Here is an 11,351-nt window from a genome sequence, read left to right on the forward strand (position 1 = left end):
TTTCAAGCCAATCCAAATGAATCACATTTGATGGTTGTGAAGAGAATTTTCAGATATCTAAAGGGGACTCCAAACTTGGGATTATGGTATCCTAAGGGAACAAGTTTTGAAGTTGTTGGATACACTGATGCAGATTTTGCTGGATGCGGGGTTGAAAGAAAGAGCACTAGTGGAAGCTATCAGTTTATAGGACAGAGACTTGTATCATTGTATAGCAAGACACAAAAATTTGTGTCAACTTCCATAGAGGCTAAATATATAGCTGTTGGAAGTTGTTGTGCTCAAGTGCTTTGGATTAGAAATCAGCTATTGGATTATGGCCTAGTGTTACATAAAATTCCAATTATGTGTGATAATACTAGTGCTATATCTATTGTGGCTAATCCAGTTAATCATTCTAGGACAAAGCAAAGAGATGTAATGTACCATTTTATTAGAGAACATGCTGCAATGGTACCATTGAGCTAATTTTTGTTCCATCAGAAAAGCAATTAGCTGACATTTTTACTAAACCTTTGGATGAAGCTACTTTCACTAGACCTGTAGGTGAAATTGGTATGCTTAATTCTTCATCCTAAAGGCAAGAACTCATCTAATATTTTGCAGCAGATTAATTTTTTATAATTCAAAATTCATTTGATTAATTGGAAATTAACTGAAATATGAATTATAAATATTTCATATTTCTCTGCATATTTATTTTTCATTTTACTTATTGTTAACTTAGAATTTTTCAAATTTTAAGTAAACTGTCTATTTGTTAATTCATATTGTCAATATATGAAGTTAATTAAAGATAGATCTCAAAAGCAGCAAAAGTATATAGAGAACTGAGTTCTCGATAAGCATAAATTTCTCGATAAGTCATTTTGAGACTTCTCGAAGTAGTTCTCGATAAGTCAGTTTTGGACTTCTCGAGTAGACATCTCGACAAGTCATTTTGACTTCTAGATAGAGTTCTCGATAAGTCTTTGTTAGACTTCTCGTGGACATCTTGATAAGTTATTATGACTTCTCGAATAAGGTCATTACTAGACTTCTCGAACGGACATCTCGATAAATCACTTTATGACTTCTCGATAAGTATTGTAGAGTTCTCAAGTAATCTATTCTAAGTTCTCTACAAGTACAATTTAAACTTATCTTTAACTCAGGCTGAAATAATTTTATTTAATAAATTATTTTCAGTATGATACTTTTGATAAAATGTACTCTGATTTTATATTGATTTATTCAAATAAAAATTGGAAATAATTCAGTCCATTCAGGACAAATTGGGTATTTATTTGACATCTCGACAAATCATTTTCTAGTTCTCGATAAGAGTAAGGAAAATGATATATCAATATGTATCTATTCTCTAAATAAGACTTCTCGACAAGTAAATTCAAAACGTTCATTTTTAGTACTCGATAAGTCATTTACCTTTTACTATAAATAACTAGACATCTCGACATACACCTCTTTACGCCTTCGAGATCTCACAGTGACCTAATTTTTCCAATTTTCAACCGCTCTCTCTCGTTTCAAACTCTTTCTCTATACTTTTTCTTACCCACTCAAATTCAATCTATTTTAATGGCATCAAATACAGTTACACCTTTCATCCCAAAGGAGGGCACCAATATTCTCTCTTTTACTGATGCAAATTAGGCTCCTGATACTTTCAAGAGTTTTGTGAAGTTTCTCTCCGAAACTTACTTTGCATGTTAACAACAAATCCAGTCCTGTACTTGGATGTTTTAGGGGATTTCTTGAACACAACTGTGATAAGAACAATGGTGCATGGGAACCAAACTGCTTCCATGGTGGTTAATTGCTCCATTCAAGGTCAACAAGTGGAATTCTCTGAAACTGATGTAAATATGGCTTTGAGCATTCCTACTGAAAATTTAATGCCAGTTCCAACTCAAGATGAACTAGCAGAATTCATGGTCTTCATCAACAATAGTGAAAGGATCAACTTATCCAGTCTCAAGAAGAAGAATTTGAGGAAGGAATGGTCATTCCTGTTTGACTCCATTGTGAGAGTATTCACATGTAAGAAGACATGGTATGATAACATTTCTAGTGTAGTTCAGAAGCTAGTATTCTCCATGGCTCCCAACAGATACATCAATGTGGAGATGTTAATTCTACAGGAACTCCGCACAAGGCTAACTATGCCTTTGTCTTCAAGAGGTAAGGAAATCTTCTTTCCCAGGTTTAAAATGTCAACTTTAAATCATAAATTTCTAGATATTCATTTACTTAATGGTATAAATAGGACAAAAATAGACAATTGTAAGCAAGTGTCCAAATTTTTATTTGGTTCACTTACTACAAATAACAAGGTAAGTGTAAGTCTCAAAATCACTCCATTTATGTTAGAAAGATTTAGGACTTACTCTTACCTCATGCCTGACATGAGGTCTACAATAACATCTAGTGCAGTAATGGTTCCTGTAAATGTGGAAGAACAAACACAGGAACACCAACATGGACCTTCTCAAGCTGAGACCCTTTCTTCTTTACCATTAGAAGCTAGGAAACCAATCACTTCATCCTCTCAAAAGGGTGAAGTGAATAAAAAAAAGAGAAATCAGGCACATTAACAGTAATAAATGAGAGTGGTGAGGATCAAAAAGAACAGAAGTCACCCTTGTTCAAGAAAACAAAGAAGGTGAAACAAATTGAGTTGACCACTCAAGCCACATTTGCATCCTCCCAAAAGGATGTAGTTGTAAAACAAGGACTTAAACAGACTCTAGAGGCATCCTCCCAACAGGGTGTCTCTATTGAACAAAGCATCCACCCAAATGCACCCCTGTAAAGAGTCTGCACCATCACTTGAACAAATTCAAGTATATGAAAGAAGAAATAAGGATGGCACACACAAATAGAGCACATATTTTGAAGCTCCCTCATCTATTTAGGGGAGCGGCCAACATTCAATTCTGATATTCAACATCAAATATCTCAAATTTTTTCTTCATTTAATCAGTCTCTTGAATCTGATTCTCAAGAAGTGTCAGCATCAAGTGACATGGTTCAAGAAACTGTGCTCACCACCCAGGACCAAAATTTAGTTGGTGAGAGGCTACATGTTGGGGTAGACTATGGTGACACCAACACAAACACACGAGTTTCATCAGTTTTTACTGAAGACCCTGTGGTGGGTCCAAATGCACCTTCATATGCAAATCAACCTTCACAGGTTGTAAGGTTTGAGGGTAGTACTCCTGAGGGGGAGCTATCTAAATCCTCTCCAATTCAGTTGGAGGTTCCTCTGGCAGGAACAACCCCCCTCAAAACCCTAGCTGAGATTGCACTCACAATTAAAGCTAGGAGTGCAATTGCCAATGATCCTGTTATAGGGGAGGAAAGTTTAGCACATTCAAGTGCAAGCTCACTGCAAAATGAGCAAGCGTTTGAGACTAGAGTACATGACAGTAACCTAGTTAACTCTCCTCCAATTCCAATGGAGGTTCCCACCACAAGTGGAGAACAACAAACTATCATAACCACAGGTCATCCTATGAGTCAAACTGTGACAGATGTTGCAGGTGGTTCTATTGAAGATCTTCCCTCCACCTCACAACCTACAGATATTCCTTCAACATCCAACCCTACACAAGAACCCTCTCATCCGATCCAACAATGGTTACAAAACACTCAATCTCAACCAATCACAGTGGATGATCTTCTAGCTGATCACCTCTCGAGTCTTGCAAACATCACACAACATCTACCCACTTCAGATATGTCAAATCAAGACTATCAGGCAATTCTGCTTACCTATAATTAAGAAGTTAAAAAGCAAAAGCAGAAGATAGTGACTGAAGCTGAGCAGGATAAAAATGTGGATGATTGGCTGTCTAACGACTTCACCTTGGAGATGGATGATGTAATATCCGAGATACTGCGTGTAATTATTTTATCAATAAATGATTTTTGTGTGATTTTTATGTGATTTTTGGTGAATTATTTGATGATTGGTGTGGATATGTGGATGTTTATATATGGTAAACTATAAGTATGTTAATTTTATTATGACCAGAATAAAATATAGATAATTACGGTATTTTTCTGGTAATTTTTGGACGGTTATATGATTTTAGATTGATTTATGAATTTATTAATTATTTTCTAAATAATTATAAAATTATTTTATAAAGCCGAAAATCATCCAACTTCAACCATTTTTACGTTTTTACAACCCGAAACTCTTCCAAAAACTCCTTTCTAACCTAATCTGGTAATTCCGGACATTTTCTGTGTTTTGACTTTTTCGATCCGGATTACGGTTTGACCCGTGCGCGTCCCGGCACACAATTTTTGATACAATAATCATTTCGATAAAGCAACAAAACCCGTATTCTCGAAAGACGAGTTATTATTACATTATTTTCGTATAAAGTGTTTTATTCGAAGCCTGGTTTGCATAATTATCCAATACGAGTATCAAATCCAATCGGTTTTGTAATTACTTAGCGGCTAAGTAACTAATTTATCGATCCAAAATGATCCAACACGAACCAATATTCCATAAATATATATAGCCCTTTTATTATTTCATTTTATTTGTATAATCATAATCAATCAGTAGAAATATAGAATTTACAGAAAAAACCCTAAAAACGTCGCGTTCTTCATAATCAAACGCGCAAACGAAGGCGTTACCGAACTCCGATTCAAGCGTGCAATATATCAAATCGAAGCTCTCGAAAAGTCCTTTCATAATCAATCAACCATTTTTGTGCAGAAATCAAGGTGATTTTCTTATTTCATTATTTTAATTCGAATTGTTTAGTAATTAAAATATGAATTTTTGTTCTTGAAGTGGTTTGTGTGGTTTGATGCTACAATCGTGTAGATCTTTTCTTCCTGGTCATTTTGGTATATTATATGACTATTTTGGAGTTCAATAACATGTTCAAATTGTTGTTTGATTATCAGAATTAAAATTTGGGTTTATGTTCTTTGAATATTTTCAATTGAAAATTAAGGCTTTCTTACATAGGGGTTATTGATGCAATTGATTGGTATCATTGGATAGATCGTGTTGAGAGGAGTCTATTGAGGTAAGTTTGAGGACCGAAGGATACTGGAAAGAGCTCGCCGGAAAACTCGAACTCATCGGATTTCAGCGGCTTTTCTCGGCAATCCACGCACGTATAGAGCAAACCAAAGGCACGATAGTAATAAGGACAGTTAGTTGTTGAGTTCTGCAGTTTCTGAATGAATTATGGGCAAGGTGACGGTTGCCGACGTCTTTTTCCGGCGTCTTTTTCTGGCGAAACAGGACGGCAGCTCCAAAATTGCAGTTTGGCCCCCTGACTTTTAAAGATGGTGATGATTAGTCACCCTATTTTCACTTCTGTTAAATCAACCCCTGCAGTTTTCAAGGCTTTCAAATCCTATACTCTAGTTTTCAAAATTTACGAAATCAGGATTGCAGTTTAAAAATGTTTAAAACTTATATTTCTTTTAATCTAGTTTCCAGAATTTGATTTTTTATTTAAAATTTCAAAAAAAATCATTATTTAATTTCTGAAAATTATTTTTAATTTCAAAATAAATATTAATTATTTAATTAATTATTTTTAGTTGATAATTAATTATTTAATTAGTCAATTAATTTTAATATTAATTGATTAATTAATTTAATTAGTTAGTAATTAATTTTAATTAATTTAATAATTAGATTTAATTATTTATTTTTGATTTTAAATTCCGAAAAATAGTTTTGAGTTTTAAATTATTATTTTAAATTATTTTCAAGGATCGATAATTATTATGAAATTATTTTAAAGTCAGATTCGAGTGTTCGAACTCTATTATTTAATTATAAAATGATTTGGAGACCCATTTTAATTCCGAAAAAGTTCAAAAATTCGTATTAAATACCTGGAAAATCATTTTAACCCTGAATCTTCTTCGAAAAGTAATTTGATCGAATATCTTGCGTGCTATGTGCTACGTGTATCTGATTGATGTGTTATATGCCTATGTGGTTATTGTTTGACTGTTTTGGTCATTATTTTGAATCCGTAAATCGGATTTGGGTAAAACGAAAGGTAGATTAAAGCTTATGACGTCGATGTGACGATTAAAATAATACGAGATTGAATATTGAAATATTCTTGTGATACCTAGAATAGTAAGTGAGGCATAGAAAAAGGAAGCCAGTGATCCGTAATTAGACCTGAAGCATGGAAAGAGAAGGCGAGTGATTGATGAATAAAAACAAGGCATAAAAAAAGAAAGGAAAATGATTGATGAGTAAAACTGTTAAATGAGTACAAGTAAAATTGGAAATCATCTGTGATAAGGCAAGTACTTCTGAACCTTCTTCAAGATGTATTGCAAATATTTTCAAACTTTCTCATAACATGTTGCTAGTATTCAAAATAAATCATGTTTTATATTGCAAGTGCTTTAAACTATTCAACCTTGAACCCTGATTCTTATTGATCTTGAGCCATAAGCCTTATTCTTCGTAAACTATTGATTGCTGAATTCTCAGATACGAGCTAGACACATACGATACTACTCCACAAATACATATCTACCACATACTGATTTCTGATATTGATTTACTTGACATACCAACCCTTATTCCTTGTTTAATAGAAGACCAATCCTTGTAACCCTTGAACCCTTGGTCTTCTACCTTCTGATTTTTTCCTTGATTGAAAGCCAATCTTTTTGAAATCCTTATTATACCTTCATGGTATTGTGAATCAGCCTATGCTTAAGATAAATGTTGTTTATGATTCATCTTATTGAATTACATTGGTTATCATATTGAATTATTTTAGAGTTTGATGGTTTTATAAATGTGGACCAGATTCGTGGTCGGACCAGATTCGTGGTCATAATATGCCAATGCGTGCCTTAGATCCAGTATATAGAGCAAAGCTGGGAGCCTTGCTCGGGGTTAGTGCGTGACTGATCAGCAGCCTAACCTTGGTTTTTAAAATGAAAAGTGAATATCCAATTCTAATCATTGCTTATGCAAAAACTTGATTCTTCTGAATCATTTCAATTGGTTATTGTTTAACCTCAGTTATTGCTATTATGACTTGCTGAGCTAGTTAGCTCACTCTTGCAAATCTTTTTATGTTTTCAACAGTTGAAAAGGAAATTGTTGGTAACGAGGATTCCCTGTCCAGTGTGCGATCTAAGGTTCCCGGTTAAATTGGATCGAGCTAGCAGGAGCTTTATATTGTAAATGAGTTGTAAGATTGTAAGAACGATATCATTATCAATTGTAAGTTGAACTAGTTAGGATTTGGTACGATGTAATAAAAGTTAAGATTGTGACTTGTTTTCATACTTTAACCTGTTGCGATCCGTGGTTGTGTAAAGAACGGTCAAAGCATATAATATTTTATATAAAGGTTTATATATTGGGTGTGTGTTGTGAACCCCAAACTTCTGACCCGGGGTTGGAGGGCGTTACAGATGAGGTCTTGGCAAGGTTCAGAGAAGAATATGTTACCATTTTGTGGAGCAATGCTAAGATCCTCACTCCACAGCAGGGTATATGATGCAGTCAACGAAGTCTACAAGGCACAAATCAAAGCTTTTCAACTTTTTGGTAAAGCACTACAAGTGATTTTGACTGACCATCAAGATAAAATCAGGAAATTGGTAAGGGAGAAGATGGATGAAATTATTCCTTCACAGGTTGAGATCAAATCAAAATTCAAGACCTTTGAAGAACAGATGACAAGATTTGATCTAACTACAGTGGATGCAAATGTCAAAAATTTAAGGCAATCATTTGTGGCTTTACATGAAGTGGTTCAACAACATATCAGAAACTCAAATGACACAAGACTCAAGCTGAATCAACTTCATCAAAGTAGATATGAGCCATCTACTCTTCTGATGGAAGGAATCAAGGAGGTTGTTCAAGCAACATTTGGTAGTGCCACATCTTCCAGCTCTCAACAACCTATATTAACATCAACTAACTTGCAAATCCAGGCTCTTCAATCTCAAGTCTCTACACTACACCATATATAAACTTTACCAACATTGTTTTTGGTGTTACAAGCAAAAATGTTTCCTTAGAGCACTAAAATTTGATATGAGATAGCATTTTGTTATTCTATGCAGCAGAGGATAAGAAATGTTACCATAGACATTAAGACACTGATATTGTAAAACAAAATAGAGTGTTAGTATTTATATTGCAGTTAGTGTTACCATAGGACTAATATTTTGGAGGCATTATATCGGCGGGCCAAATTTTGCCAAAATTTTAACCAAATTTTAAGCGGCCCAAGACCCGCTCATTTTATTTTTCATAATAAAATATACACTCAACCAAACACTCTTACTTCTGCAAAAACACTCGGAGTCAAAAAATGCTCTCAAATATTCTAATTCTAATGCTCGAAGAAATTGAGCTTTCTTCTCAGTTAGGGTCTTGGAGATTTTAATTAGGGTTCTAGTAATTAGGATTTATAGAAATTGGGGTTTTCTTCTCTAATGAGTTCAACAGTTGGAGTTTGCAATTAGGGTTCTAGCCATCGCTTTATTCTGAAATTTGGGGCTCTCTTCTTGTTCGATTCAACATAGCTGGGTATGTTCTTATGTTCTCCGGATTCTTGCTGATTCTCTACATGGAAAGGGAGAGACTTGGAAAAAGTTTGAACAAGAAAAACCAAAATATAAGTTCTGGTTTAAAGATGAGGGTGAGAAGCCTGCAGAAAAATCAGAGTTTGATAAACATGTTGATGAGCTCTTCAAAGAGATGAACATGTGCCTTGCTTTTGATGAGATTGGTTCCACGCCACTGGTACGTATTCACTCGTGCAGCATACACAATTAGTAATTGAAGATAACAATATTTTACCGGTACATGAGTTAAATGTATATGTTTTGAACTATTGTTAACTTGTTTACTAGCCAAAACTTTCTGTCATTTCTGCATACTGAACACATAGGTCTTGTTTACCGAGTTGAAGTGGCCATGGCTGTCGATGTTTTTTATTTTAGGGCCAGAACTCTTAGGAAATCGACTAATTATTACCTTGCTAGGTTTTAACACTACCTCTTATGTTTTAGAACTCTTAGTTGCATTAAGCTTGTGAATTTTCCATCCCTTGTCATTCTTCCGCTGTAAAATCTTGGCTTGCGAGTGACAAGCATCTTGTAGCATCTTTGCTCGAGCTTCTTCATTCACATGTGCCCTGAGTCGAAGGTAGTAATCACTAATAAAACACAGGAACCCCACTAGCTCTTCTTTTACCCGTTGAACAATCAGCATTTGGGTAGGACATTTCCCTGGCCTCATCCACTATCCTTTTCTCAGAAAATATAGGCTTCCATTTTTCACCTTGTTCAAAAAATATTTTTGAAGCACAATCGCTCTTAATATTTGGACCTTGAACCAATTTTTTGTTTTATTTCCTGCTATCTATAACTGCTTATTTATCCCCCTAGACTAGAATTGTGTATTCATTTTCTATACATTAAAATTAAATTGCAAAAACTTCTAAGTTCTCCAGATATGCCCCTCATAGCAGAGCTCTGTGAAGGTGGTATATTTATTAACATGAAATTTATAACTTGAAGGCATGCTAGTACATGGATTTTTCTTAATCTCTGACATTAATGTGTTACGGAATGATGTCTCACATATTGATCTCAGTAATCGCTTACAGGTTGCTTTGAACCAAGTGGAGTGTTTTCTTGCAAAAAAGTCAAGCTGGGATGAAGAATGGATCATTTCTAAGGTACGTTGTTAAACTTATTAATTAATGTACTCATTTTTTTTTAAAGTTAGATTTCCATATATGTCCTGTTTGTTGTGATTCTGATGCATATATTAAGTTATGCTGATACATTTATCTCTTGAGTTTACTGCATATCCTTACTATGATGAGTTTTAAATCATAGTTGGTGCAGTTTCACACATCCTTAAAATGTTCTTGGTTGTTCAACTATTTAGCATCACTCTCAAATACGTAAATTTCACATATAAATTGCATAATGCTACTAAAAAGAGGGGGAGCGAGTAAAAAATGGAGAGCCTGACTTATTCATTCTTATGTATGTTGCCATTTTTAATATATCATCATTTGTTGTAAATAGATGAATAGCTTACTTTTATTTAGGTCTCATGTTTAAGGGTAGTACTTCTTTCAGATGTGTTTCTTATTAGAATGCCAAGCAAGGTAAAGAACTTTTTTCAGATGCGTGAGTTGATTTTCGTAACTTACTTTTTGTATCATAATATCCGTGTCCTCGTATTTTAATGGGAGACTAAAAGTACAAGCTCAAGTAGTAAATCATCTAATGTACTTACTTGGTTTTTTATTTTTATTTCTGCTTCATTATGTCACATTAGGTAATGTGATGTCAAGCCTCTGATTTACCTATATATTCTTAAAGAGCCTGCAGCGGCACCACCACCATCATCCGCACCCATTGCTAACACTAGCCTAAAATTGAAGTTCCTTCAGCCACATAAGTAATAACTTTTTCTGAGATATACATTTTTGTTAAGTTAGATTTAAATATAAAATTCATGAACATATATATTGCAAGGCATCAGATTCTAGAAAACCATGGTTTAGACTTTAAATATATATTTTTTTAATTTTAGAAGTATACTCGAGTAAATAAAATTATGGAGTTTCTTGGACAGGGCATTGGGTTTGGCATCGTTGAGCGCCTTGGACTAGAAGGTGCCTCTGTTGTATCTCTTATTGGAAACAGGTTTTTTCTGTAGCCCGAGTCACTTATGTTTGATGTTGGTTTTTTGAATGTTTTTAAAGAACAACGTTTAGGGGAAAGATCTGTGAGCTATAATATAAATTTTAGTACTAAATGAATCACTTGCTTGATTTTTTAGGTGGAGGAAGAAATGCTGATGCACAAGTTGCATTTTGGTAACTTTTCTACTTGTTCGTAGGCTGTATCAACATTGCTTGATGAGAAGAGGAAAGATGTGTCCACTGACTGTAGTTAGGATGTTATTTATTATTATTGGAACTTTGTAACGTTAAGATGAATTTGTACTTTGTTAAATTCTCAAGTTGACTATGTATTCAATCCTTAATGTTATATTTTGATCAAGTGAAGTAGATTTAGATCTTATTACATTTTCAAATTCAGAAACTGTAACCAATATTACATTTTGTTATGTTGGTATAACTAAGAAAGATTGTTATTAAAAATATAAGAGTGTAATAAGTATTTAACCGTATTACAATCTTGTGTTACAATAGCTAATATGGCGTTACAAGAGAGTCTATTTCAACATATTTTTGGTGTTACTAAAGGGTAAGGTATGTTGCAACAGAACTGTGGTTACAACTTCAACTTGATACCATAGAAATAGAATATGT

The 11,351-nt window shown here is 34.0% G+C and overlaps 1 long non-coding RNA gene across 2 annotated transcripts; it reads left to right on the top strand.

The window, feature by feature from the left end:
• The first annotated feature begins 8,350 nt into the window (after window positions 1-8,350).
• Window positions 8,351-11,079, top strand: LOC141716947 (uncharacterized). Of its 2 annotated transcripts, none has more exons than XR_012573454.1 (4): window positions 8,351-8,794; window positions 9,650-9,734; window positions 10,649-10,719; window positions 10,856-11,079. It is a non-coding gene; the product is annotated as an uncharacterized LOC141716947 (long non-coding RNA). The 2 variants fall into 2 exon arrangements; XR_012573455.1 differs by having other exon boundaries at window positions 9,663-9,734.
• Window positions 11,080-11,351: the final 272 nt, after the last annotated feature.

This window comes from Apium graveolens, chromosome 4 (assembly GCF_009905375.1).
Source record: "Apium graveolens cultivar Ventura chromosome 4, ASM990537v1, whole genome shotgun sequence".
NCBI lineage: Eukaryota > Viridiplantae > Streptophyta > Magnoliopsida > Apiales > Apiaceae > Apium > Apium graveolens.